The sequence below is a fragment of the Mustela nivalis genome, assembly GCF_964662115.1.
Source record: "Mustela nivalis genome assembly, chromosome: 8".
NCBI lineage: Eukaryota > Metazoa > Chordata > Mammalia > Carnivora > Mustelidae > Mustela > Mustela nivalis.
The window spans coordinates 52,809,343-52,836,899 of record NC_139027.1 but is presented as its reverse complement, the minus strand read 5'-3'; the positions used below and the strand labels follow the sequence as shown (position 1 = coordinate 52,836,899).

The following is a 27,557-nucleotide window of genomic DNA, read 5'->3' as shown; positions in this document are numbered from 1 at the left end:
TGCATCTTAGGAAGGTGACAAGATGTTGCGGTTTTCTCTTTTTCCATAGCCAATGTTTAGTCCATGGGGTGAAAAGGAGAGAAGTAGGAGTAACTCTGAGGGGACAGTGGAGGGACTGGTGGGCCAGAACCACTGAGGGGGAGACTTGCTTGTGTCAGTGTGAGCTACCCCATTCCAGGCTGCCTTGGGCCTGCCTTTACGTAATGAGCCTGCATGTGCATCCCTGCCCTTGGGTGGTGATGACAGCGGGGAGTATCTGCCCAGTGAATGGATGTAAACCCGACATCATCGCTCCCACCCCAGCCCAAGAAGGAAGCACACTGGCACACTCTCAGACCGCCTTTGCATGAACACAACTAGCCAGGCGCCTGTCCTCAGCCACTGGAGAGGGGAGCACAGGGGCACCTGGGGGGCTCAGTTAGTTAAGCATCTGCCTTCGGCTCAGGTCATGATCCCAGGGTCAGCGTCCTGGGATTGAGCCCCACGTTGGGCTCCCTGCTCAGTGGGGAGTCTGCTTCTCCCTCTGCCTCTCCCCCAACCCCTCTGTCTCTCATGAATGAATAAACAAAATCTTTAAAAGGAAAAAAAAAAAAAAAAAGGAAGGCAGGAAGGAGGACAGCCCTCTGCAGGGTCAGCATGCAGCCAGGGTCCCGGACCTTACGGCCAGGTAGCAACCCACCCCCAGAGAACTCTAGAGAGGGGGCTCCCATGCTCCCCCCAACACTGTCTCCGTCTCTGCAGGCCCCGGGGAGACATGAGTACCTGGGAGTTGCTTCAGGGAAGGTTTCCTAGACTGGTTCTGAGGAAGATCACACAATCTTCCCAGAACATTTGTCTTCCAGTTCCCTCTGCCTCCCTGAGGAGACACAACCCAGTGGGCTAGAAAACTCAGCTTCAGAATCAAGCCAGCTCTGTCCCATACCTACCATCTTGCTGTGGGAAAGCTACTTGGCCTCTGTTTCCTCTTTCATACAATGACAACAGTAGGATCAACCCAATAAACAGTTACATGGATTAAATGAGATAATGCAGAGAAAGCGCTGAGGCCAAGCCCAGAGCTAGCTCCCATTTACCATGATGATTACACAGAGCAACAAAAGAAACGATCATAGATCAGACCAACCACAGGCCTCAGGAAAAATCTGTTGGCAATGCTGCTACAGGGGTCATGTTCAGGTCACGTGAACATGACCTACAAAAGACCAACAAGGTCAAAATAAAAGAAAAGCTCAGCCTTTCTCAGGAAGTACTGACTGTAGGACGGTGAGGGTCTAGGGTTGCTCTAGAGGGTATGAAACCAACCCCTTACTGCACGGTGGAGAAAACAGCCTCGGAGACCATGCATGACATGCCGGAGGACACAGGTTTGTGACAGTATTTGGGCAAGAGGACATATTTTCCAATTTCTTCTTGGTGTGGCCAGATTATTTTCTCAGATATTAATTTGTGTTTAGATAGTTGTGGTTTTCCTTTGCCTTCTCATTCCAAGAAGGCCTGGGATCTGTCCTCTTGGAGTCTCAGGACTAGACAGAAGCCACCCCTGGGCCCTTCTCCCCTTTGCATCTGTTTTCCTGAGCCTGAGCTACTTGCAGACTCAGAGGAGTGTTCTAAAGGCCACGCTGGGAGGGAAAAAGTGAAAGGGGAGAGGAAGAGAGATCTTGGGAAATGGGAAGAGGAGCCAGACTAGTGCTCTGCACCTTCAGAGAGCAGTGGGCCTCAGCGGTGGGGAGGCATGGCCCTGGGGACGAAGGCCTCAAGCAAGGCCTGAGCAAGCAAGCAGAGTCTGAGCCTCACAGGGTACCAGGGCCCATGAGAGAGAGCACAGCCTACAGAAGTGCCCCTTTTTGGGGAAGCACCAAAAGCCTCCTGGTTTCTGGGGTGACTCTTATTAAGAGGGGGCCTATAAGGACAGCAATAAATTTCCTCCCCATCAGGTAAGATGTGAGTCCAGGGTTGGAACTGAATTGATCTCAGGAGCTTTTTTTGCCCCCTTGGGATGGTGGATTGAGGCTTGCACTATCCACATAAGGCACTCCTCAGTATGCTTCAGGACAGCATCTCCTAGGACTGTACTGTACCCACCTGTCCAGTGCTTTTCAAAGTGCTTTGCAATAGTCCGTTTAGTCCCTAAGATCCTGACCACTAACCAGATGAGAAAAAGAGAGCCCAGAAAATGGGCCAGATCTGCTTAAGTTCGCACAGGTAGCAAGAGAACCAGGATGAAACCGCCATTCTGCGGACTCCTGGACAGTGCTGTTTAGGACGTGTCACTGCCTGCCCTGGACCACTCTGGACACAGCTGGCCTTGGGTCACCAGCAGAGCTTGCTCCCTCAGAGAGCACCCAGGTTCCACAGCCCTGGGCAGGCCCCTGCAGGAAAAACAAGGCCGTCAGGAAACATCTGGCAGGCCTCCCTTCCTGGGTGACACTGCCTCGGTGACTCTGCAGGATCCTGTGATGGCTTTCTGGATGTTCATCTGACATTGGCTCTATGTCAGCTTGAATGGAAGCTAAAGGCTTAGATGTTGACAAAAGCCCCTACCGATGATTGGGAAATAAAAAACAAGTATAAGTAGTTACCAAACAGATGAAAAAAGTCTGGAAAGCCACTTGCCATTCAGAAATGCTCACTAACTTAAAAAATGGTCAGGAGACACGAACAGACGTTTCTCCAAAGAAAACAAACAGAAAGCCAACAGACGCATGAAAAGACGCTCACCATCACGCATCACTGGGGGAATGCACCTCAAATCTACAATGAGATATTACCTCAGAATGGCTAAAATAAAAAATTTCTTAATAACAACTGCTGGTCAGGATGTGGGAAAAAAGGAGCCCTTGTGCACTGTCAGTGAGAATGCAAATCAGTACAACAACTGTAGAAAATAGTATGGATGTTCCTTAAGAAGCTAAACATAAAAGTACCCTGTGATCCCGCAGTCGGCCTGCTTGGGTATTTACCTCAAAAATACAGAAACACTAATTCAAAAGGATACATGGATATGTGCCTACAAACCCCTACGTTTATAAGCAGCATCTCTGCAACGGCCAAAGTATGGAAGCAGCTCGGGCATCCGCGGATGGAGAAATGGATATATGGCAGGGGCCACGTATGCAACGGAACCCTACTGAGCCGCCCCAAAGAACGAGATCTTGCCGCATGCAGCAACATGGATGGTGCTGGAGAATATCACGCTACATGGAGTCAGTCAGAGAAAGACAAATATCATATGATGTCACTCGTGCGGAATTTAAGAAAGAAAACAAATGAAAAAAGAGACAAACCAACAGCTGGAGAACAAACTGAGGAAAGACGGGTGGGGGATGGGTGGACTAGGTGACAGGGGCAGAGAGCGCACTTGTGATAGGCACCGGGGGATGTGCAGAATTGTGGAATCACCGTACTGCACCCCCGAAACTAATATTACACTGTATGTTAACTATACCAGAATTCACATTTTTAAATTTTTTTAATTAAAAAGAGAAAAAAAATCTAGAAAGAATAATATTTTAAAAGACTGACAAACATTGTTTCCAAAACTGTATGTTTATTTCTATAACTGGCATCATACACTTAAAGGTCCTCATTTACAAAGTGGTTTTAAAACTCTCCTGCATAGGGGCGCCTGGGTTTTTTAGTGGGTTAAAGCCTCTGCCTTCAGCTCAGGTCATGATCCCAGCCAGGGTCCTGGGACAGAGCCCTGCATCGGGCGCTCTGCTCAGCAGAGAGCCTGCTTCTTCCTCTCTCTCTGCCTGCCTCTCTGCCTACTTGTGATCTCTGTCTGTCAAATAAATAAAATTAAAAAAAAAAAAAACACAAAACTCTCCTGCATATATTCTCTAATAACATATCCATATACTTTAAAAAAAGGAAAAATAAATGTCCAATAAACTGATGTTATTGCTGTTGCTATAATACCTATTAGGTTGACAAAGTCTTTCCCCTATACTATTTCTTTAAAAGATTTTATTTTATTTGAAAGAGTGATAGAGAGCATGAGAAGGGAGATGGTCAGAGGGAGAAAGAGACTCCCCATGGAGCTGGGAGCCCAATGTGGGACTTACTCCTGGGACTCTGGGATCATGACCTGAGCCAAAGGCAACCACCCAACCAACTGAGCCATCCAGGTGCCCTCCCCTATACTATTGACGGGAATATAAATTGACACAACTTTCCTAAACACATACACACACACACACACACACCCAAAGATTTAAAAATATTCACATACTTAAATACAACATGCTGTCTTGGACTGAATCCTAGAATGGATAAAGGACATTAGTAAGAGCACTAATAAAAGCCAAATATAGTCTGGGGCTTAGTTAATAGTAATGTACCAAAGTTAATTTATTAATTTTGATGAATATACTCTGGTTAGATAAGATATTCATGTTAGAGGGAGCTGTGTGAAGGCTACATGGGAACTCTCTGCACTATCTTCACAACTTTTTATAAATCTAAAATTATTTCAAAGCAAAAGGTTTATTTTTTTTAAAGATTTTATTTATTTATCCGTCAGAGAGAGAGAGGGAGAGAGAGCGAGCACAGGCAGGCAGAGTGGCAGGCAGAGGCAGAGGGAGAAGCAGGCTCCCTGCCCGAGCAAGGATCCCGATGTGGGACTCAATCCCAGGACGCTGGGATCACAACCTGAGCTGAACGCAGCCGCTTAACCAACTGAGCCACCCAGGCGTCCCAAAAGGTTTATTTTTTAGATGTTCACATTCTTTTACCCAAAAATCTCATTTCTAAGATTTTATCTCAAACTTTTCAGAGATATATGGAGCTCCTGTCTGGCTCAATCAGTAGAACATGCAACTCATTTTTTAAAAACATTTATTCATTTAAGGAGAGAATGCGAGCAGAGGAGGGGCAGAGGGAGAAGGAGAGAATCTCAAGGAACTCCCAGCTCGAGCACAGAGACTGATGTGAGGCTGATCCCAACACTCAGAGACCATGACCTGAGCTGGAACCAAGAGTCGGACGTTGAACCTACGGAGCCACCCAGGCACCTTGATCTTGGGGTCATAAGTTCAAGCCTCATGTTGGGCATAGATCTTACCTAAAAATATATATTTAAAAACAACAAAAACACCTAGCAGACTAAAACAAAACAAAACAAAAAACGAATCCCCAGCATATTAAAAAAACTTATCAGAGAGGTAGATGGACATTTACATACAAAGATACTGCACCACCTGTGATAATCACAAAAATGTAGAAATTATCTACATGTCCAAGAATAGCCGGTTAATTAAGTAAGTTATAATGCATCAGATGATGACAGAATGTGGTCAGAAATAATATTATAATATTTGTTGACATGGCAAATGCTTACAATAGAAGGTAAAGTGAAAGAATTAAGATACAAACTATATATATTTTAAACTCAATACAATTTTTAAGTGATGTACGTAAATAAAACAAGAAATACACTGATATGTTAAAGGTAGTTCTTAATGGGTCATATAGAGAATCTTACTTTCTTCTCTGTACATTTGTATATATTGTAAATTTTCTACAATGAACTTTTGTTTATAATCAGGGAAAAAAGACATCAAAAATTCCCAACCATGGCAGTTCCTCAAAAACTTAAACAGAATTACCATATGACCCAACAATTCTACTCCTAGGATACACTCAAGGAAACTAAAAATGAAACAAAACAAAAAAAACTGAGAACATATGCCCACAATAACATTTGTACATGAATATCCATAGAAATATTATTTATAATAGCCAAAAACTAGAACCCCTTCACACATCCAGCAGGATAAACAAAATGTGGCATATCCACACAATGGAATATTACTCAGCAGGAAACAGGAATGGAGCATAGACACAAGCTACAATGTAGATAACATTATGTTAAGTGAAAGACACCAGACGCAAAAGGGCATTTATTACAGGATTTCATTCCTATGAAACGTTCAGAATAAGCAGGTCCACAGAGACAACTAGTGGTTGCTGGATGCTGGGGGACGGGGATCAACTGCTCATGGGTCCAAGGTTTCTTGCTGGGGCAATGAAAATGTTCTTCAATTAGTGACAATGGTTACACAACCTTGCAAATGCACTAAAAACTATTCAATTATACACTTTAAAGGCTAAATTTTGTGATTTCTGGATTATTATATCTCAAAAAAAGGAAAAGGAAAAAATTCCCCTGTCTGGATGCCACATTTCACTGCTTCTCACAGTTTTCTTTCACAAAATCCTTTTCCGTACTTTCAAGTGATGCTCAGGCTGCCCCCCAAGCCAGGCCCATGTAGGCAGACACCTAGGTGGCCGTTCGTTTCTGTGACGGACAGACTTCTGAGAAGGTGACTGTGACTATGAATCTCTCCCCATTGGTTCCTTCCATCCTCATTAGCTCATTCATCTGTCTACCCTTTCTTCCCTCCCTCCCTCTAGCACTAAAACTATACTATCCACGGGGCCCCCACAATAAGGAGCTAATCCTTAGAGCTACCCTTTGAAACTGACACTCTGTCCTTTTAAATCTCCCCAATAAAATACAAGTTTTCTGGGATTTTGAATTTACCACCTCTGTGGGAATAACTGATCTAACATACAGCAGGCTGATAAGACAAGAGATAGAGAAGCTTTAATAGGGGCAGAAGGATGGGGCAGGCTCACAGCAGGCAATAAGTTCCTAGAATGGACAAGCCTTGGCAGGGTATGAGGGCACTGGAGCTAGGAATCTTCTAGGAGGCAAATATTCCGACTGGGCAGTACTGAGAAGGTGGGCCTCTCTCCCTTACTGGGCCTGAGGTGGTCATCACAAAATCTTCCACCTTCCAAGTGCCACCCTCAGGCTTAGAGGCCTTTTAGACACCTCGAGTGGATGACATTGTTGCAGTAGAATATGGAGCATGGAAAAAGGGGAGAGGAGGAATTTAGGAAGGACTGGCAAAGTGGGGAGTTGGTCCCTCCTCCAGCCCTATGGAGGGCTCCGTACTGAAGGATGATCAGCAACCGTCAGTACTCGGGTTTTCCATTAGTCTCAGTTGAGCCTTCTCATTCTACTGGAAACCCAAGGTCTCCCAGCAGCCTTCCTAAGAACACATTTCCTGCAGGACTGTGCCAAGGGTAAAGTAAAAAGAAGAGTCAGTATTGAAAAAGTATAAGTAGGAAAAAGCTAACGAAAAATTTAAAACTGGCCTGAGGTTCTTTTCTGTAGGGCGTACAGAACTTGGTAAAGAGCAGGTGAGGATTTGGGTCTGGGACCCTTGGAGAGGGTGAGGGAGGAGGCTGGAGGCCCTGGAGCAGGGGAGCCCTTTGAGTAAAGATGCCACACACCTGCTCAAGGCAGAGCGGGCCCCGGCTGGGCAGAGTGTGTTGAAATGGAAAACGGATGGAGGAATTAAAAGAAAACAGGGGAGGTGAGCAGTAGTTACATCGTTTTGCACTTGAGGGTTCACCTGGCAGGCCTACAGGAGCACCAGGATGGGGGAGAGGGGAGTCTCCTGTGTGATGGTCAACAGTTCTGCCTGTCTAGCAATCCCCCCCCATTCTTCTGGATACAGCACCTCACTTTTCTGAGAGAGAACTCCATCTCCCTCAATCCCCAGTGGGACTGTCTGGACAGGATCCAGACCAGCCAGTGAGACTCTGTCTCGATCACACAAAGAGGCTGGCATGGCTTCTACCTAATGGCAGCCTTCTTTTTCTTGAAAACCCAGGTCCAAGTTTTCTGGTCTTCCTGAAGCCTCAGAGCTGACCCTTTCTTCAAGGCTACCAGCTAGAAGTCTTCCAATAAATGACCTTTTCTTGGCTTATGTTAGCTGGACCCTCAGTGAGAAAACATGAGAAACATGATGCCAGGCACCTGGGTGGCTCGGTCAGTTAAGCGTCTGTCTTCAGTTCAGGTTCCGATCTCAGGGTTCTTGCACCAAGCCCTGTGTCGGGCTCCCTGCTCAGCGGGGTGTCTGTGTCTCCCTCCACGGCCCCTCTTGCTGCTCACGCATGCACACTCTCTTTCTCTTTCTCTATCAAATAAATAAAAAATATTCTATTCCTCTGAACCTCCTGACTCTTGATCTTCGCCCTGGATGTACTTTTCCTTTCATGTAGAAATAAATAAATAATCTCTCTCAATCTTTCCCCCTCTCCCCTCCCCATACACCTACACACCTACACACACACACACACACCCCTGGTTAAACTCCAATGGCTTCTCACTGCTCTTGGGATAAAATCCCAAATCCTTCCTCTAGGCCTGCCGCATCTGGTCCCTGGGCCCTCCCTGGGCCGGCTCAGCCATTCCCACCCCTTCTCCCACTGCCTCTTGCTCTGGGCCTTCTGCACCTTGTGGTCTTTGCCCATGCTGCCTCCTCTTTTGAGAAGGCTTTTCACTGCAGGCTGCAACTGAACCATTACTTCCTCACAGAAGCCTTCTCCCCCTAGTCTAAACCAAGTACCCCTGTCACCCTTTTCCATAGGACATAGGACCCTGTTATTTCCCATCACACTGTTCACCTCACTTTTAATAACCATCTGTTTCTATGTTTCTTTACTTCATACCAGCTCCCTACACAGGGGTGATGGTTTCTCAGGTTTCATTGACCCGAATTCCCCAGAGCCCAGTATACATCCTGACAAGCATTTGTTTTCTAAATATTGAAAAGACACCCCTTTGCCTGTAGGATGAAAATCTAAGCTCTTGACACAAAGACCTTTTCACATCTGAGCTTGGCCAAGCTCAAGTTGGCCATCCCTATCCCTGACCTCCTTAGGAACCTTGGACTCAGGATGCCTGAGTGGCTCAGTCAGTTAATGGTCTGCCTTCGGTTCTGGTCATGAGCACGGGGTCCTGGGATTGAGTCCCACATTGGGCTCCTTGCTCAGCATGGAGCCTGCTTCTCCCTCTGCCTGCCATTCCCCCTGCTTGTGCACGCTCTCTCTCTCACAAATAAATAAACTCTTACCAAAAAAAAAAAAAAAAACAACAATAACAACCCTGGACTCCAGCCAGACCAGATTACAGATTACTTGCCATTTTTTTTTTAAACACAATTTGCCCTTCCTCATCTTCATACTTTCCTGTAAGTTTTTGTCTTGGTAGAGAGTAGCAAATCCCTATTCAACCTTAAGGCTCATTTTGGCTCCTTCTTGGACTCCTCCAGGCAGCATTCCCAGCTCTCCTCTCCCCTCCCTTCCCACATTATTCTGTCCCCTTATTGTTCTCCTACCTCTCTTCTCCCATTAACTCCTGAGTGCACCTTCTCCTTCTCCTCTTCAACTACTACACGTCTTAGAACACAGAAGGACCTCAAAGGAAAGATCTTTCAGTGGAATGGTTTCTGCTCAATAAAGGAAAAACATTCCAATATTCCAGCAGACCCCCAAGCAGCATGTGCTCCCTTGTAAGGCAGTAAACCTCCCCGGCATAGGGAATTCTTTAAGCAGAGGCTGTATACCCTATCCAACAGTGTTTTTCAAATTCTTTGTGATCCATTATAAACATCCATAAATATCACACTAAAAACAAAAGTTTCACAAAATGATATTTGCTCTTTCTTCCATGGGGTATCCGTGGTATTTTTTTGTATTTCATTTTTTTAAATTCCTGGTTTTAACCCTTAAAAATGGGGTTTCCAGAGCCAGAAATGAGTCAAGACCCACAGTCTGAAAGCCTCCCACACATGTTAAGAGTCTCAGATCTCCACAGTGCCACCATTTCCTCTTTGACATCAGTGGGCACTTCCAGGTAACCTACCGGATCAAAAGGGTGATTCTCCTAGAGCAGAGCAGGGACTGGAGGGGAAGGTTCTGTTGAGTGGTTAATAGGTAGGAGGTTTCCTGGACACAGCTGCCCAGAGACCAACGCCTCTCACTCATTCAACCCCACAAATATTTATTGAGTACCTACTATGTGTGAGGCACTGTCCCTGTCTCAGGAGATATAGCCATGAACAAGAGATTAAAAATGTCTGCCCTGATGGCAAGGATGTGGAGAAATTGGAACCCTCATCCATTGCTGGTAGGAATATAGGTGCATCCTTTATGGAAAATGGTTTGATAGTTCTTCAAAAGGTTAAACATATGAGGTGCCTGGGTGGCATAGTTGGTTGAGCAGTTGAGCATCTGACTCTTGGTTTTGGCTCAGGTTGTGATCTCAGGGTCATGGGATGGAGTCCTGCATCAGGCTCCTTGTTCAGCATGGAGTCTACTTAAGACTCTCTCTCCCTGCATGGGGTGCCAGGGTGATTCAGTCAGTTAAGCATCTGTCTTCAGCTCAGGTCATGATCCCAGGGTCCTGGAATCAAGCCCCTCATCAGGCTCCCTGCTCAATGGGAAGTCTGCTTCTCCCTCCACCTCTCCCCACCACTCCTGCTCACTCTTTCTCTCAAATATATAAAATCTCTAAAATTAAAAAAAGAAGACTCTCCCTCTCCCTCTGCCCCTCCTCCCCAGTTCCACTCTCTCTCCCTCTCTCCCTCTTAAACAAATAAATAAGGTTAAACATTGAATAATCCCATGATCCAGCAATTCCACTTCTGGGTATATACCCCAAAGAATCATAAGCAGAGACAAAAACACATAACAAGGTTCATAACAGGATTATTCAAAACAGCCACTAAGTGGAAGCAACTCAAATGTCCATTAGCAGATGAGTGTATAAACAAACGTGGGATATATATACAACGGAATATTATTTCACCTTAAAAAGAAAGGAAATTTGGACACACGTTACCACATGAATAAACCTTGAAGACATTATGCTACGTAATATAAGCCACCCACAAAAAAACCATTATTGTTTGATGCCACTTATGATGTACCTAAAATAGGCAAATTTACAGAGGCAGAGTAGAATTATAGTTGTCAGAATCTGGAGGGAGAGAGGGTGAGGTGTTACTGTTTGGTGGGTAGAGAGATTCAGTTTGGGATGATGAAAAAGGTTTGGAGATGGATGGTGGTGATGGTTGCAAAATAATATGAATATACTTAATGCCAATAAACCATACACTCAAATTGGTTAAAATGGTAAATTTTATGTCATATATATATATTCCTAATTTTTTTTAAACCTGGTGCTTGGAACTTACGCCCTAGAGGCACAGCTGGGGAGAAGAGCTCGTTAATAGAGTAGCTTTACTTCTCCCCACCTCAGAACAGGAGCCGTAAATTATATCTGGGTCCTGGAGAATCTGGGTGGAATAGTAGGAACGGGTCAGGAAACAGGAGGCATGCACAGGTTTCCCCACAACCTCCTCACACAGAATAGTTCCCTTTGTATCTGTGTTCAATTTTAAGCATGTTCAGAGGAAATTCTGCTAGGAAAAAAGAGCCATTGCATAGATTCATCAGTTGGAACAAATAGATCTGGTGGGGGATAATGATGATGGGGACAGCTCTGCATGTGTGGGGGACAGGTGGTATATAGGAAACTGTGTACCACCTTCTTAATTTGCTGTAAACCTAACACTGTTTCTAAACACTGTTTTTAGGGGGTGCCTGGTTGGCTCAGTGGGTTAAGCCTCTGCCTTTGGCTCAGGTCATGATCTCAGGGTCCTGGGATCAAGCACCGCACGGGGCTCTCTGCTCAACAGGGCCCCACATGGGACTCTGTTCAACAAGAAGCCTGCTTTCCCCCCTCTCTCTCGGCCTGCCTCTCTGCCTGCTTGTGATTTCTCTCTGTCTGTCAAATAAATAAACAAAATCTTTTTTTTTTTTTTTTATTGTTTTTAGGGGAGGAAAAGGCCACCACTACCTAAAAACATGTTTTTCAACTACTGCCTTCCTTCTCCAAAATGACCACTGGTTGAGAGAACCTTTCATGAAGAGTGAGCTAGCAAGGAACAGTCTGCAGGAGGGATCCCCTAGACACACTGCAGGCAGGTTCTGGCTCTGTGAGGGGTGGGGGCCCCATGAGCAGATCCAGGGATCCAGCCCTGGAACGGTAGGACTCTCAGAGCCTCTCTAGCCCTTCCCCTGGGCTGAGGTGGTCAGTTATTGGAGCTCTGGCTCCATCTCTTCCCAAGGGCACATTTCTCAGCTGAGTCTCTTCTGGTCTAGACCAGGGTGGGGTATAGAAATGGCATCCTCCCCCCTGCCCCCCAATTTTGGCCTTGGAAACCTTGGTTCCAAGTCCAGGCTCTGCCCTTTATAAGACACTTAAGGTCCCACCCTGTTTATTTAGCTGTAAAATGGGGATGGCCTGACACCACCCATCTCCCAGGATATGATGTGTCAGGACACCACCAGACAACGCCCAGCACAGGGCCAGGCACAGACGAGACACACACAGGGAACTTTAGTGTTTGGGCCCTGACGCTCAGGAATGGTGTCGTGGGCCCCAGTTGTGGGGCGGGCCCTGCACCCTTGAACCTGCCAGGCCAGCCTGGCCAGTCCTAGCACTCGTTCGGGGTGCATTTCTTGCACAGCCACCCCCCAGAACAAATAGCCAGAGAGAGAGCACTAGACTGACAAAGACAGCAGCCTTCAGATGCTTAAAAATGCTTTAGAGCCAAGTCACGGTTTCAGGAGCTGGTTTCCAGGGAAGGAAGCCTCTGCCTGCCGCCCCCAGGAGCCTCCCCTGAGGGGCCACACCCTGCACTGGCCTGAACTCATCCCTATTCGTGGCACAAATCACTTGCCTGTGATTTCTTGAGGACAGGTGGACCTTGCCCCAGGCTGGGGTTGAGGGAGGTCCACTAACATCTCTACTACTGGGTACTTAATTTCACTCCCTGTGGTCCCCCCACCCCACCCCCACCTCCCGCCATTTGAGGACTATTCTCAAAGGAGACAGAACTCGAAACAAATGGAAATAGGGCAATTTTTCTCTCTTACATTAACACTCTGTGCCTCTCCCTAACAGAGGGCCTATTTTTGCCTTGTTCATCCCCCTACTCATACAGACGTCAATAAGGAAGGAGACAAGTAACCTTTGTGCTGGACAGGCTTCCTCTACAATCACCGCTAATTCTGGACTTTGGTACTTCTGGATACACACAAGGTATGACATACACGTGAAAAACCAGTAGGTTCATTAAAAATCTAAGCTCATCTGTCTTCTTTTGCTGCTGCCCACCCTTCTCCCTATAAAAATCATTTTTACTTCATCATCAGAATCTAATTTCCAAACTAGTAAGAATTGGGTGCTTTTTCTCTACCCCTCACATTATACTTCTACTGAAAAAAATAAAGAATTTTATTACATAGCTTCTTAGAACCACCACTTGACCAAACCCTACTCTACTTCTGGCCTTGGGGACATATCAGTGAATGGCTCGGCAAACCTCTGAAATCTTTCCAAAGACTTTTGAGATTGTTATCTTAGTTTATTATTATTATTCTCCCCCATTAGAAAAAATGTTTCATCATTTTGTAATCAAACAGCATTTGCAAATATCAACACAAGGATGTGTAATGTATTATGCATGCATACTATATAATCATCTATTGTTAAGACAGAATCCTCCTGGTGGTGTAACACATCTCCAGTCCCACTGCCTTCCACTTAACATCCCTTTCTCAGATGGTGTGGAAGGTGTGGAATAAATCATCTTTGTCTCAGAAATACTTAGCTTCTCTTTTTGCTCACTGATAGGAACACCCCTGCAGTCCTCCGGGATGATTCACAGAAGCAGATCTGGGAGAGATCTTGAGGGGACAAGAGAGCCTTGAGGGGACAGGCCACCAGAGAAACAGATATCGGGCCCTGCCCCAGTGACTGGCCAATGCAGGGTGAAGAGGGGGAAATTGGTCCTCGCCACCTCCCCCCCGCTACTCCATAAAAACTCACTCCTGGCCAAAGCCTGGTGGCTTTGTCCTGCCTTCTGGTCATAGATCACCCCACCCAGGCCTGCCATCCCGAGGGAGTGTCCATCTCAGAGTCTCCTCTCTGCATCTATTTTTAGGGCATCACGGAGCCACTAACAGCAAGCTTTCAGGTGAGAAAGTATTTATGCACAAATTCACTCTGATGAACGACAGAATCCAACAGAAATGGAAGGATTTTAGGCTGTGAGGCTGGGTGTGGAGGACCTGCCTTGTGAACCTGAGATCACAGCATGCCTCAAACCCATGAGGAATATGGTTAGCCCTAATCAGAATCAGCTCAACAGCATCAAATTTATCCAGATTCACTGAGGTTCCAACAAAATACCTTCTCTAAAAATGGGAGCTTCGGGCACGTGGGTGGCTCAGTCGGCCTTCAGCTGAGTGGAGGATCCTGGGATCGAGCTCAGAGGGAAGCTTGCTTCTTCCCCTGCCTGCCACTCCCCCTGCTTGTGCTCTCTCAATCAAATAAATAAATAAATAGATGAAGCCTACTAAATTGCCAAATAGTACTTTAATCACTTTAAACGGAAATCTTGCTGAAATTTGGCCCACAATTTCCTAAATTTTTTTGCAGCACCTATATGGCTCAGTCAATTATGCATCTGCCTTCGGCTCAAGTAATGATCCCAGGGTCCTGGGATTGAGTCCCCTGTTGCATCAGGCTCCCTGTTCAGGCAGGGAGCCTATCTCTCCCCCTCCCTCTGCTTGTGCTCACTCTCTCTCTATCTCTCTCTCTGTTGAGTGAATGAATAAAATCTTTAAAAAACAAAACAAAACAAAACAAAAAAAACTATCCTTTTCCAGGGTGCCTGCATGGCTCAGTCAGTTAAGTGTCTGACTTTGGCTCAGGTCATGATCTCAGGGCCCAGCTTCAGGCCCCATGGGCTCTGAGCTCAGCGGGGAGTTGGCTTCTCCCTCTCCCTCCCAACCCTGCCCTGTGCTCATGCTCTTTAATAAGTAAAATCTTTAAAAAACAAACAAAAAGCTATCGTTTTCTCACTGAAGTGGTCATCATTATGAGCATTCCCTATGGAACTAGACAATAATGTGATTATGTTTCCTTATTGTTGCTCTGTTCTTCCCCCATGGCCTTCACTTTCCTGTCATCTACACATCAGTGTCTAAAAAAAACCTGCCAGCCCCACCCTTCCAGGTTGTTTCTTTTCTTCCATAGTGGTTGGGAAATCAGACAGCGACTCTTGTTAGAACAGTGAGCTAAACACAATTTTTAAAAAAAGAAGAAGAAAGAACAGGGTGCTAAGCGTTACCAGATCTGAGACCCTCAGAAAGCTAAAACACTGGGTTGAGATGCAAAGATTTTGATGTAGTTATTGCCACGGATCCTGTTTTCAATAACTTCCAGTTCAGGGCTAAAGTCTAAAGAGACGTTTCTATTACTGTGATGCTGCACGCAGAGCTCTGTGTTTTGCCCTTCTTCTGTTTGTTATTCAGAGCCTTGCCGGTGAGCGGCCTTGAGGGGCCCCACTCAGCCTGGGAACTTCACCTCCACACGGAGTTTCAGCAAGTAGGATGAGATGTACGGCCCTGTGATACTGACACTGAGCTGGCATCCTTCAGGTTTCTGGAGCCCTTTACAGACTTCAGCCTCCTGTCACAGCACCGCGACGGCATCTGTGACCATGGCCACTTGACAGTATGACCAACTGGCCCCTGAAAGGAGACACAGAGCCACACCAGGCAGACTGCCACCAGGGGCACACAATTGCCGGTGCCATCGTGGGGCAGCTCAGCCAGGAACCCGGAGGGGGAGGTCTAGATGAGGCCACGGGGCCTGTGTTTTCAGCTGTTCTGAGCAATGAGCTCACACTGCATTTTTCACCCCATGGGCTGTGACCCATTACTAGGTTATGAAATCAGTTCAGTGGGTCACAACCAGCAAATTTCTTTAAAAAAATAAGTAGAACAGAAAATATCCAAGTGCATCACATACAGTGAGGATGTTATTTTTATAAAACTTTTGCTTCAGTTTTATATATCTGCATGTAGGTGTGTGGTGGTTGGGACACAAGATGGATTTCTCACAGGGAGTGGTGGTCAAGGAAGTCTGAAATGCAGTCCTCTAACACACATCCATCCCGCAGCTACACCTTCCTCAGACCCAGCCCTGCCACCTCCCCACCTCAATGAGAAGTCCAAAGGAATCTGTTCAAGGTCCTAAAAACTGGCCTCACCTGAAGGCACAGGCGTAAGGGAAGCCTTCTTGGGGGAGGCAGGGCTTGCTGTGGCCAGAGCGGGAACAGGGAGGGGGCAGCAAGGGCAGAAGGAAAGGCATGGGCAATCTACTACGGTAAGAAGGAGTGGGGTGAACACAGGGCTGAGAAAGGCCTGTGGGGGATAGCTATGGACACCTGCACTCCTGGGGAGGGAAACTGAGGGGCTGAGGCTAGAGGAGTGGGAGTTCCTGATTTGATTCCAAAGACCTATTTTCAAAATTACCTTTGGGGGACACTAGAGGGTGGGAGAGTCAAGTGGGGTGGTGCCCAGCCTAGTGCCCCTATCTCTCAGTGAGAGGGCCTGCTTTTCTTTTGTCAATTTAAATTTAACTTTTAATTAATTAAAATGAAAAATTCAGTTCCTCAGTTATACTGGCCACTTTTCAAACTCTCAATAGCCACATAGGGCTCATGGCCATCATGTTGTATAGCACAGACCATTTCCACCAGTGTAGCAAGGTCTACTGGACACGGGTATTCTAGAATGAGCAAATGATTAATTCATTCCAGGTCTGCCTTCCCTCAGGAATCCGAGGACTTCCATTATTTCTTTTACCCCTGTAGTTCTTTTTTTTTTTTTTTAAAGCTTTTATTTATTTATTTGACAGAGAGAGATCACAAGCAGGCAGAGAGGCAGGCAGAGAGAGAGGAGGAAGCAGGCTCCCTGCTGAGCAGAGAGCTCGATGAGGGGCTTGATCCCAGGACCCTGAGATCATGACCTGAGCCGAAGGCAGTGGCTTAACCCACTGAGCCACCCAGGTGCCCCTACCCCTGTAGTTATAAATGCACATGTCTCTAGGAGGGGTACTGGAATGACCTAAATTTTTACCAAAGAGTAACTGGTTGATATTAATGGCCTGAAGAAAGCCAGAGCCTTCGAACCCATCCACCGTAGACTGGGAATGTGTGACAGCATGTGGGATGAAGGGATGTCAGAAGACGCTGCCCTAGCCGTACGTGCGGTCTGAGGGTACTGAAGATAAGGATAAGCTCCTCTATCAGGGCATGTGGAAAACTTTGAGAACTCTGAGGAAGTCACCCACAGTTATTATTCTTCTTCAAGTGAGAGTTTATTCCCAAAAAGTCCTCAGCAAGGGGGTTATTAAACAGGAAACAAGCACTTCTCTATTTCTAGGGAGGCAGTAAGAAAGAATGGACACAGGCCTTCCCAGAGGTGGATGCCTATGAACTTGGACATCTTCTGCTCTTAACATTTGCTCTGTGACTAGGTCCATGGCTCTATCTCCTTCAACCCAATGACTCCCTGAAAAATACCATCAGCCCAGGCCTAGAGCCCCAAATACTAACTTGTTATTTCTACCAGGAGCCTCCAACGGCAATCCCAAGGAGAACTGTAACACTCTCTGGCCCTCCGTCCCCCTCCCCTATTTCCTGTATTCTGGTTTCTGGCTCATCCTCCACCTGCTCACTCCATCATCCAGGTCAGCACCCTATGAGTCACCACTGACTCCTCCCCTTCCTTCCTTGCTCCCCACCCAAGGTCACCACATCTTGGCCACCTCTCCACTCTGCCATGAATCTGCCCAGCTCTGACCCCTCCAGCCCTCACAATCACAGGAGCCACCCACTGGTCTTTCTGCTTCCCGTCAGGCCACCTCCAGCCAGTGCTTCTTAATCACAGATAAGCAACAGAATACCTTGGAGAGGTGTTTAAAATATAGATTCTGACTCAATAGATCCAGCCAGGTTGAGCACGTGTATTTTGCAAAAGTGCCCCAGGTGATTCTGATGTGTACCCTTCATTAAGAATCACTGCCACCAAAAAAAAAAAAAAAAAAAAAAAAAAGGAATCACTGCCACCTCCTCCTCCTCCTCATTATTAATAACAACAAAAACAACAATTAACATTTTTTGTGCACTTACATGTACCGCCTCGTGTAATCTTCATGACAATCTTGTGAAGTAGGAGCTATCATCTACTCCAATTTTACAGGTGCTGAAACTGAGGCACAGAAGTCCCATGGCTAGTGAGAGTAGGACCAGAACATAACCCACCACTTCTTACCATTCTGCTCTCTACACCACTGTATAGACCTGACTTGAAGTGTGGTTCCCTTCTTAATACCCTTTAAAGACAGTTCTAGGAAAAGATGCGGAGGGGTACTTGGATAGCTGAGTCAGTTAAGCATCTGACTCTTGATTTCTATTCAGGTTATGATGTCAGGGTTGTAATCAAAGGGCTTGAGCTCCCGCTCAGTGGGGAGTCTTCTTGAGATTCTCTCTCTCCCTCTTCCCCTCCCCCCTTCTCCTGCATGCTCTCTAAAATAAATAAATAAATCTTTAAAAAAAAAAAAAAAAAAGGAGAGGCACCTGGGTGGCTCAGTCCCTTAAGTGTCTGCCTTCAGCTCAGGTCATGATCTTGGGGTCCTGGGTTCAAGCCCCACATCAGGCTTCCTGCTTAAGGGGGGAGCCTGTTTCTCCCCCTGCTCCTGTTTTCTCTCACTCTCAAATAAATAAATAAAATCTTTAAAAATAAAAAATATATTTTTTTAAAGATAGGAGCTTAGGGACACACTCATGATTTCCCTCTCCATCTAATCTCTCACCGCAGCTTCTTAACTCTACAAGAAATATTTTGATCATGGTGGTAGTTATAGAGTATACACATTACAAATATTCGCTGAGATGTATGCTTAGGATTTGTAGCTTTCTTGTATGTTCATTCCTCCTCAGTAAAAAGGAAATAGTCACTTAAAAAGAAAGAGAAAAAGAAGAAAGGAAGGAAGGAAAGAGAAAGAAAGAGAGAGAGAGAAAGAAAGCAGGAAAGGAAAGGAAGAAAGAGGGAGAGAGGGAGGGAAAGAAAAGAGGAAGGAGGGGCAGTAAGAAAGGAAGGGAAGGAAGGAAAAGAAAGGGAGGAAAGAGGGAAGGATGGAAGACAAGGAAGGAAGGAAGGGAGGAAGGAAGAAAAGGGAAGGGAAGGGGAGAAAAGGAAAGGAAAGAAAAGAAAGAAGGAGGGAGGGAGGGAAGGGAGGAAGGAAAAGGGGAGTGAGGGAGGGAGAGAAGGAAGGAGGAAAGCGAGGGCCAAGCAAATGTGAAATAAGTAAAAACATGCATGCTCAGAAGAAATTAGGAAGAAGCCATTACAATGCTGGTGATTATGAAGAATTCTTTCTGGAATAACACATTTAAAAACAGATTAATAAAAAATCCCCAGAGCTAACCCACAGGAAACCCTTAGAGAAGACCAGGATTGAAGAGGGCACTGCCTGGAGGCAGGGTCCCCCGCAAGATGGACAGGTAAACCCCGGTATAGGATGGTGAGACTAGAGCGGGGAGCACACGGCTAGGCATACAGCAGCCACAGCAGCAGAGACACAAGAGCTCTGAAGGTCCATAGGGCTGTCTTTGGGTCAGACTATGGAATGTCCCACATGGAGGTCAATGGGAGGGAGGGGCTTCTTCCTTAAAGAGCCCGGTGATTTCTGCATCCTGAAGAAAGTCCAGCCCCATCAAATCCAGCTCCAAATCCGAATGTTTGCTGCTTATGAATATAAAGGGCTCCACTGGGATGACCCATGTTTCCAGCTCCACTGTGCAGGCCAAAGGAGGAGGACTTAGCACACTGATTTTGAAGTCTACCTTAAAAGAACAAAGAAAATTCTGAGAAAAACAGTGTGATGATGTATACCTCACACTAGCATCTATTAAGCTATATTAAAGAAAAGGTGATCAAAATAGAAGGTACTGGTGTATGAACAGATCAATTCACTGGAACAGACCAGAGTCCTAGAGCAGACCCAGGTATGTGTGGAAATGTACTGTAAGATGTAGTCAGTATTTCAGATCAGGAAGCTAAGGATAGATATTTTAATCATTGCTGACTAGGAAAAAGAAGTTAAACTCTCAACTCTCAGAATTTACCAAAATGTTACAAATTCCATATAGGTTAAGAATTAAATGTAATTTTTTTCCTTTTTTACTTATAAATGTAACTTGTTAAAAAGAAACCATTTAAGTATTGAGAATTGATATGAATATATAATTCTGCAGCAGAAAAAAAATTTTTTCTAAGCCTGACACAAAGACAGAAGCATAGGTTCTGCCTAGAGATCCAAATACCAATGAGTTCTCTCCACCAGGAACCTCCATCAACAATCCCAAGACGGATTATAACAATCTCCACCCCTGCTCCCCACCCCGACGTTTCCATGTATTTCTGAGTCTGGCTCATCCTCTACCGGCTTACTCTGCCATCCAGATGAGTACCTTTGAATCACCCCAGACTCTTCCTGCTCCCTCCTCATTCCCCCCTCCCAAGGTTACCATTTCTTAGCCACCTCTCATTCTGCCCTGAACCTGTGCAGCTTAATCCTCACCAGCCTGGCCCCAACTGAAGGCCTCATCCTACCACCCTGTTACCAGCTCAAGGACTGCCATGGGCCTCTCTACTTCTAGTCACAGCCACCTCCAGTCCAATGGCTTGGAAAGTCTATAAAGACCACCTTGACTGCATAGACATTTTAGGTTAATAAATTCTTAAATATGCAAATGACAATCTAGGATAAATGGTTGTTATATAAGAAAGTCTAAGAGTTAATATCTTGAATATATATCAAGTTCTCCTTTAAATCAAAAAGACAGGGGCGCCTGGGTGGCTCAGTGGGTTAAGCTGCTGCCTTCGGCTCAGGTCATGATCTCAGGGTCCTGGGATCGAGTCCCGAATTGGGCTCTCTGCTCAGCAGGGAGCCTGCTTCCTCCTCTCTCTCTCTCTGCCTGCCTCTCTGCCTACTTGTGATCTCTCTCTGTCAAATAAATAAATAAAATCTTTAAATTAAAAAAAAAGACAAAAAAAGAATAAGCCACACTGAATAATAATAAAACACCACACAAATGAAATGAAAAAAATATATACCAATAGAAAACTAAATAAAGCACATAATCAATCCTTCAAGAGAGAATTACCAATGACTAATTGGCCTGTAAAAAAAAAAGGGTCCCGGGGCGCCTGGGTGGCTCAGTGGGTTAAGCCGCTGCCTTCGGCTCAGGTCATAATCTCAGGGTCCTGGGATCGAGTCCCGCATCGGGCTCTCTGCTCAGCAGGGAGCCTGCTTCCTTCTCTCTCTCTCTGCCTGCCTCTCAGTGTACTTGTAATTTCTCTCTGTCAAATAAATAGATAAAAATCTTTAAAAAAAAAAAAAAAGAGTCCCACTAATAAAATAATAATTTTTTTTTTTAAAGATTTTATTTATTTATCAGAGAGAGAGGGAGAGAGCGAGCACAGGCAGACAGAATGGCAGACAGAGGCAGAGGGAGAAGCGGGCTCCCTGCTGAGCAAGGAGCCCGATGTGGGACTCGATCCCAGGACGCTGGGATCATGACCTGAGCCGAAGGCAGCTGCCCAACCAACTGAGCCACCCAGGCGTCCCAAAATAATAATTTTTTAAAAAGAAAAGCAAAATAAGGCAGCAAAAATAAATTACTATTTTTACTTATCAAATTTGCAATTAAAAAAAAGGTAGGGGCACCTGGCTGGCTCAGTCATTAAACGTCTGCCTTCGGCTCAGGCCATGATCCTAAAGTCCTAGGATCAAGCCCTGTGTCAGGCTCCCTGCTCAGTGGGGAGTCTGCTTCTCCCTTTCCCACTCCCACTCCTTGTGTTCCCTCTCGCTGTCTTTCTCTCTCTGTCAAATAAATAAATAAAATCTTAAAAATAAAAAAGTAGTATTCCCTAATATTGGGAAAGCTGCAGGCAAAGAGATGCTCTCATAAGACTGGGGGTAAGCGCCTAAGTTGATCTGTCCTCTCTGGAAGGCAACTGGGCAATATAAAATGAACCCATTGAAAGTGTGCATATTTTTTGATCTACCAATTGTACTTCAAGACTGTATTCTAAGAATAAAAATAAGGATGTACACAAAGTCAGATTTTATAGAAGCCTTACTGTTAGTAACCCAAGGGGCAATAATAAGGGATTAGTTAAATCATGGTAGATATACAGTGAAATCTACAGAGCCGTAAGAAGTGTGTTTATTGTCAAGGAAAACTGTTTACAATGTATTGCTAAATACAAAAAGCAAGTCATGGAACCATATGTATGAGACAAACCCAGTTATGTAACAAAATACATGTGTGTACACATCCACATATGTGCACAGGTAAAAGATCTTTAGGCATGTAATCAAAATAATAACACATACCACTGACTAGTATTAATAGTATGACTTACTTCCTTCTTTGTTCTTTGTGTTTCCCACTTTTAAAAGAACCATGGTGGTGTGATATAGACCTCCTTCCCTACCATCTGCCTGGAGGGAGTCCCTGTCCAGAATTCCCATTTGACTCTGAACATCTACATGCCTTACACATGATATATGTGGTATTTCTTATGCTTCTGTTTAACTTTTCAAACTTAATCTTGTCTCTTCAATTCTCTAGACCATGGGTAAGGGTCTCACAGTGCCTACAGGTTCTTGGCAAATGGCCCAAGAAAGACCATGTCACCTCTGTGCCTGTGACCCTGTGGGCTGCCTGAGCACAGACTGGTTGGCTCCACAGGTGTGGCATTCAAGCTCAGCTGCAGGCCAGGCTTGAGGCTGCATGTTGTGGGCCACCTGTCAATTTCGTCCCATTGAAGATGCTTATTGTTGCTGCTCATTATTGTTGAGTGACAAGGCTGTTTGTTTAAAGCACAGGTTACTGCCCCCACACCCAGAGGCAAAGCCAATCCTATGGCATCCTATAATTAACTAACCAATGAGTATTTCCTCTGGCTTTGATCCAACAGATCCCCTCCCACTTCTTCCGCCACCCTCCCCCCATTTACAGCTTCCCATCTTGGCTACTGGAGGCCTCCTTTGGAAGAGCAGCCCCTTCATCAAAACTATGGGCCTAATCAGAGTAGTCCTATGTCCCTGGTGTCCCAAGCTTGACTCACCAGCTCCTCCTTGTCCTCCTGTGTGATCAGGTCTGCTCTCATATTTAAGCGAATCTGCCACCCAAGCAGTTCAGCCTATAGAATGAAAGAGCCCTAGGAGACCACTGTAGGAAGGACGTAGGATTTTTTATGCAAATCCACTAAGTTAATTTTCATGGTTGTCCATAATCTCTGTAATCAGTACTCACTTTGGTGAGTGAAGGAAAAAAAATACAAAAGCCATCAGAAATGGGAGAGTCAGAATCTGGGAGTAAAGACCAGTCCTGCTTGTTTTCCCTCCTTATATAGCTATGAACAATCCCCGGTGCTCCCAAGGTTCTAGAAGTAGCAAAGAAGGCAGGGAGGTCCTGCTGTGCCTACCATGAGCATGTACAGAGGGTATCTGGAGACTGAGCCTAGACTGCCACCATGGGAACCTTGGACTAGGTACTTTACAGCTCCATGACTCGGCTTCCCCATCTGTAAGATGAGATGATAATAGTGGAACCTGCCTCACAGACCTGTAAGGATTAAATGAGTTAATGAAGATAAAGCACTTAGAACAGTTGCAAGCTACAAGAGAACAAGACATAAACGTGCTTGGCACTGTTAACAGAAGGAGGAGCTACATGGTGACAGTCATGTTGGGAACTGTCTAGCCTCTGTAGCCAATGGTTTCTCAGCCTCAACACTAGTAACATTTTGGGCTGGTAACTCTTCCTTGTGAGCAGCTGTTCTGCACACTGAAGGATGTTTAGCAGTAGCCCTGGCCTCTCTCTACCCACTGTATGCCAGTAGTACCCCGCTAACCCTCCCACATACCAATTTGTGATAACCAAAAATAGCTCCAAACATTGCTAAATGTCCCCTGCTAGTGGTATTGGGACAAAATTGCCCCCTTTCAGACCACTGATACAGTCCTATAAAAGCCACTGTCACAGGGGCACCCAGCAGACTCAATAGAGCACCGGCTCTTCTTTTTTAGAGGGGACAGGAAAAGGGAGAGAAAGAATCTTAAGCAGGCTCCATGCCCAGCACGGACGGAGTCTGATGCAGGGCTCAATCTTGCAACTCTGAAATCATGACCTGGGCCAAAATCAAGAGTCAGATGCTTAACCTACTGAGCCACCCAGGTGCCCCTAAAGCACGTGACTCTTGATCTCGGGGTCATGAGTTCAAGCCCCACGTTAGGTATAGAATTTACTTTTAAAAAGGTAGTGGTGGGGGCGCCTGGGTGGCTCAGTGGGTTAAGCCGCTTCCTTCAGCTCAGGTCATGATCCCAGGGTCCTGGGATCGAGCCCCACATTGGGCTCTCTGCTCCGCAGAGAGCCTGCTTCCTCCTCTCTCTCTCTTTGCCTGCCTCTCTGCCTACTTGTGATCTGTCTGTCAAATAAATAAATTTTAAAATCTTTAAAAAAAAAAAAAAAAAGGTAGTGGTGGGGGGGGGCGCCTGGGTGGCTCAGTGGGTTGAAGCCTCTGCCTTCGGCTCAGGTCATGATCCCAGGGTCCTGGGATCGAGTCCCGCATCGGGCTCTCTGCTCAGCAGGGAGCCTGCTTCCTCCTCTCTCTCTCTCTCTGCCTGCCTCTCTGCCTGCTTGTGATTTCTCTCTGTCAAATAAATAAATAAAATCTTTAAAAAATAATAATAATAAAAAAAAAAATAAAAAGGTAGTGGTGGGGGCGCCTGGGTGGCTCAGTGGGTTAAGCCGCTGCTTAGCAGGGAGCCTGCTTCCTCCTCTCTCTCTGCTTGCCTCTCTGCCTACCTGTGATCTCTGTCAAATAAATAAATAAAATATTTTTTAAAAATAAAATAAAATAAAATAAAAAATAAAAAGGTAGGGGGTAAGCGTCTGGTGGCTCAGTTGGTTGGGTGGCTGCCTTTGGCTCAGGTCATGATCTCAGGAGTCCTGGGATTGAGCCCCACACTGGCCTCCCTGCTCAGCAGGAAATCAGCTTCTCCCTCTCTGTCCAGCCCTCCCCCTGCTGTGCTCTGTCGCTCTCTCAAATAAATTAATTAAATCTTAAAAAAAAAAAAAAAAAAAAAAGCCACTGCTATGGAGAAGCTATGCCACACACTCCAGGTCTGGTATGGATCCAGGACTAAAGGTCCCACAATGGGGCCCCTTGTGGCTTGATGTAGGAGCTGCAGGTGGGGAAGTACAGAGCAGCCAATTCTATTTCTGTAGGTGGCTGCCATTTTCTTTCCAGGCAGATGGAATGGGAAACTGGGAATGGGAAACTCTAGTCGGAAGTTACCCTCACCCCTGAGAGACTAAGAGGGTGTAGACAGAAAGGGAGTCCAGGAGCTGACTTCTCTGGCAGCTTGTGTCTGTGGCCTTGAGAGGCCTCACGAGAGCCCTGAAGAGCCCAGAAGGGAGAAGGCCATAGAGGATTCAGACCTGCCTTCGGCTCAGGTCATAATCCCAGGGTCCTGGGATTGAGCACCATATCAGGCTCCTTGCTTAGTGGGGAACCTGCTTCTCCTTCTCCTTCTGCCTGCCACTCCCCTAGCTTGTGCTCTCTCTGTCAAATAAATAGAATCTGAAGGGCGCCTGGGTGGCTCAGTGGGTTGAGCTGCTGCCTTCAGCTCAGGTCATGATCTCGGGGTCCTGAGATCGAGTCCCACATCGGGCTCTCTGCTCGGCGGGGAGCCTGCTTCCTCCTCTCTCTCTCTCTGCCTGTCTCTCTGCCTACTTGTGATGTCTCTCTGTCAAATAAATAAAATAAAAAATCTTTTAAAAAATAAATAAATAAATAAATAAATAAATAGAATCTGAAAAAAGAAGGAGGAGGAGGAGGAGAAGGAAAAACCGTTAGCAATAGTTCTATCTAGAGAGTAGGAACAGAGGACTGGAGAACTTTTGCTTTCTCCTTTGGTACTGTTAAAATTTTCTACTATGAGCATGTATGTTTTTGAAAATAATAGTTTTTTACTGTTTTTTAAGATTTTATGTATTCATTTGTCAGACAGAGAAAGCACAAGCAGGGGCAGCGGCAGGCAGGGAGAGAAGCAGGCTCCCTGCTGAGCAAGGAGCCTGAAGCTGGGCTGGATGCTGGAATCCCAGAACCCTGGGATGATGACCTGAGCTGAAGGCAGACACTAACTGACTGAGCCACCCAGGCATCTCGGATATTGTTTTTTTAAAAAGAACAAGATAAATTTGTATCTACTGATGGAGAAACATTTTTAAGATACATTGCAATTTTTTTTTTAATAGCACAAGCCATAGGAATGAATCTCAGTTCACAAATTCAAGTGTGAAGGACACCAAACTTTAGTTTCTATAACTCAACTCAAATGTTTATGGTAAGCTCCTATCGTGCCAACAGGAAACTCAACTATAGGTGTATCTGAGTTTTCCTGAACTGAATACTGAGAAATGCCAGGCATGGAGCAGAGGAGGTGGCTGTGAAGCTGGCTGAAGCCACTCTAATAGCCTCTGCTGCTCTCTGCCACCCATGGGCATCCAAGAATCTTAGACCAGGCTGACTGTGTCCCTACAGCTTGGTGGTCACCCCTCTCTGGGATCTTACTCCTGCCTGCCCAGGTGATCTGCTAGAAAGCAGGTGGGACTCTGGAGACCACAGATCTTTCCGCCCTGTCTCTCCTGCCCTGAGCCAGTCTGGGGAAGAGAGGTCTGCAAAGAACTGGGGGTTCTTTCCACTCCCGGTGAAATCCTTCTTTCTCATTTCTAGTCAAGGTATTGAGTCTGTGCAAGAGAATCCTTTTCCTTCAATGAGCTAATCCACAAACCCTAAAGTTCTCATAAGTGCCTAAGTTTTTGGCACACAAAAGCCAGAGACACCTGAAACTTGATTCTATTTTCTAATCTGGGGAGCTAGCTCAGGAGGAAATGAGCTCCAGGAATGTGAGAGTGGGAAAGGGGAAAATCCAAGAATAAAGAGATTTCTCCAATATTATGCCAGCCAAATATATGTATAAATATGGAGCAAAAAGTCTGAACATTCCCACCAAAGAATTAACAGTGTCTACCAGTAGGGTAAGCTTTTAGGCTAGGGGAAGGGCTAGAAGGGGGGCTTTACCTTTTTACTTTATGTATTTCTAAACTGCTTTTTAAAGAAAGATTTTATTTATTTATTTGACAGAGATCACAAATAAGCAGAGAGGCGGGGGGGCAGGCTCCCCACTAAGCGGAGAGCCCGACGAGGGGTTCAATCGCAGGGCCCTGAGATCATGACCAGAGCCGAAGGCGTCAACCCACTGAGCCACCCAGGTGCCCTGCTTTTATTTTTTCATGATGAAGCTCTATTCAGTATCACTTATATCATCTACTATTTTAAATATATAAATACACATACGTTTTTCCCTCTAGGCTAGAGCTGAAGGGTGATGCAGGTCACACCTATTTAGCCCACCCAAGGGCAGAACCTTGCAGAGTATATGTGCATGAAGGGTTGCAAGACTTGTTAGGAAAGAACTATTCCTAAGGGAAGGAGACAAGCACAGTGAACTGAACCAGGGCCAAAGCTTTGCTCAGTGGAAAGGGGGAAGTAATTCTGAGCTGAAGTCGTAGTAGTTGTGACGTACACATATCCGTGGGACCAAACCTCAAGGATCTGTGAAGCACTGGAGGTGCCAGCAGCCTCCCAGCCCCACTCCTGCAGTGGAGCCAGCTGACCTCGTGCCAGCAGGA

The 27,557-nt window shown here is 45.8% G+C and overlaps 1 long non-coding RNA gene across 35 annotated transcripts in view; it reads right to left on the bottom strand.

The window, feature by feature from the left end:
* LOC309871246 overlaps positions 1 to 27,557 on the bottom strand; it is a 110,477-nt gene that overhangs the window by 12,514 nt on the left and 70,406 nt on the right. For all 35 annotated transcript variants that reach the window (XR_014315112.1, XR_014315113.1, XR_014315123.1 and 32 more), the window contains one exon: positions 23,284 to 23,423. This is a non-coding gene — a long non-coding RNA (uncharacterized lncRNA). The remainder of the gene's footprint in view (positions 1 to 23,283; positions 23,424 to 27,557) is intronic.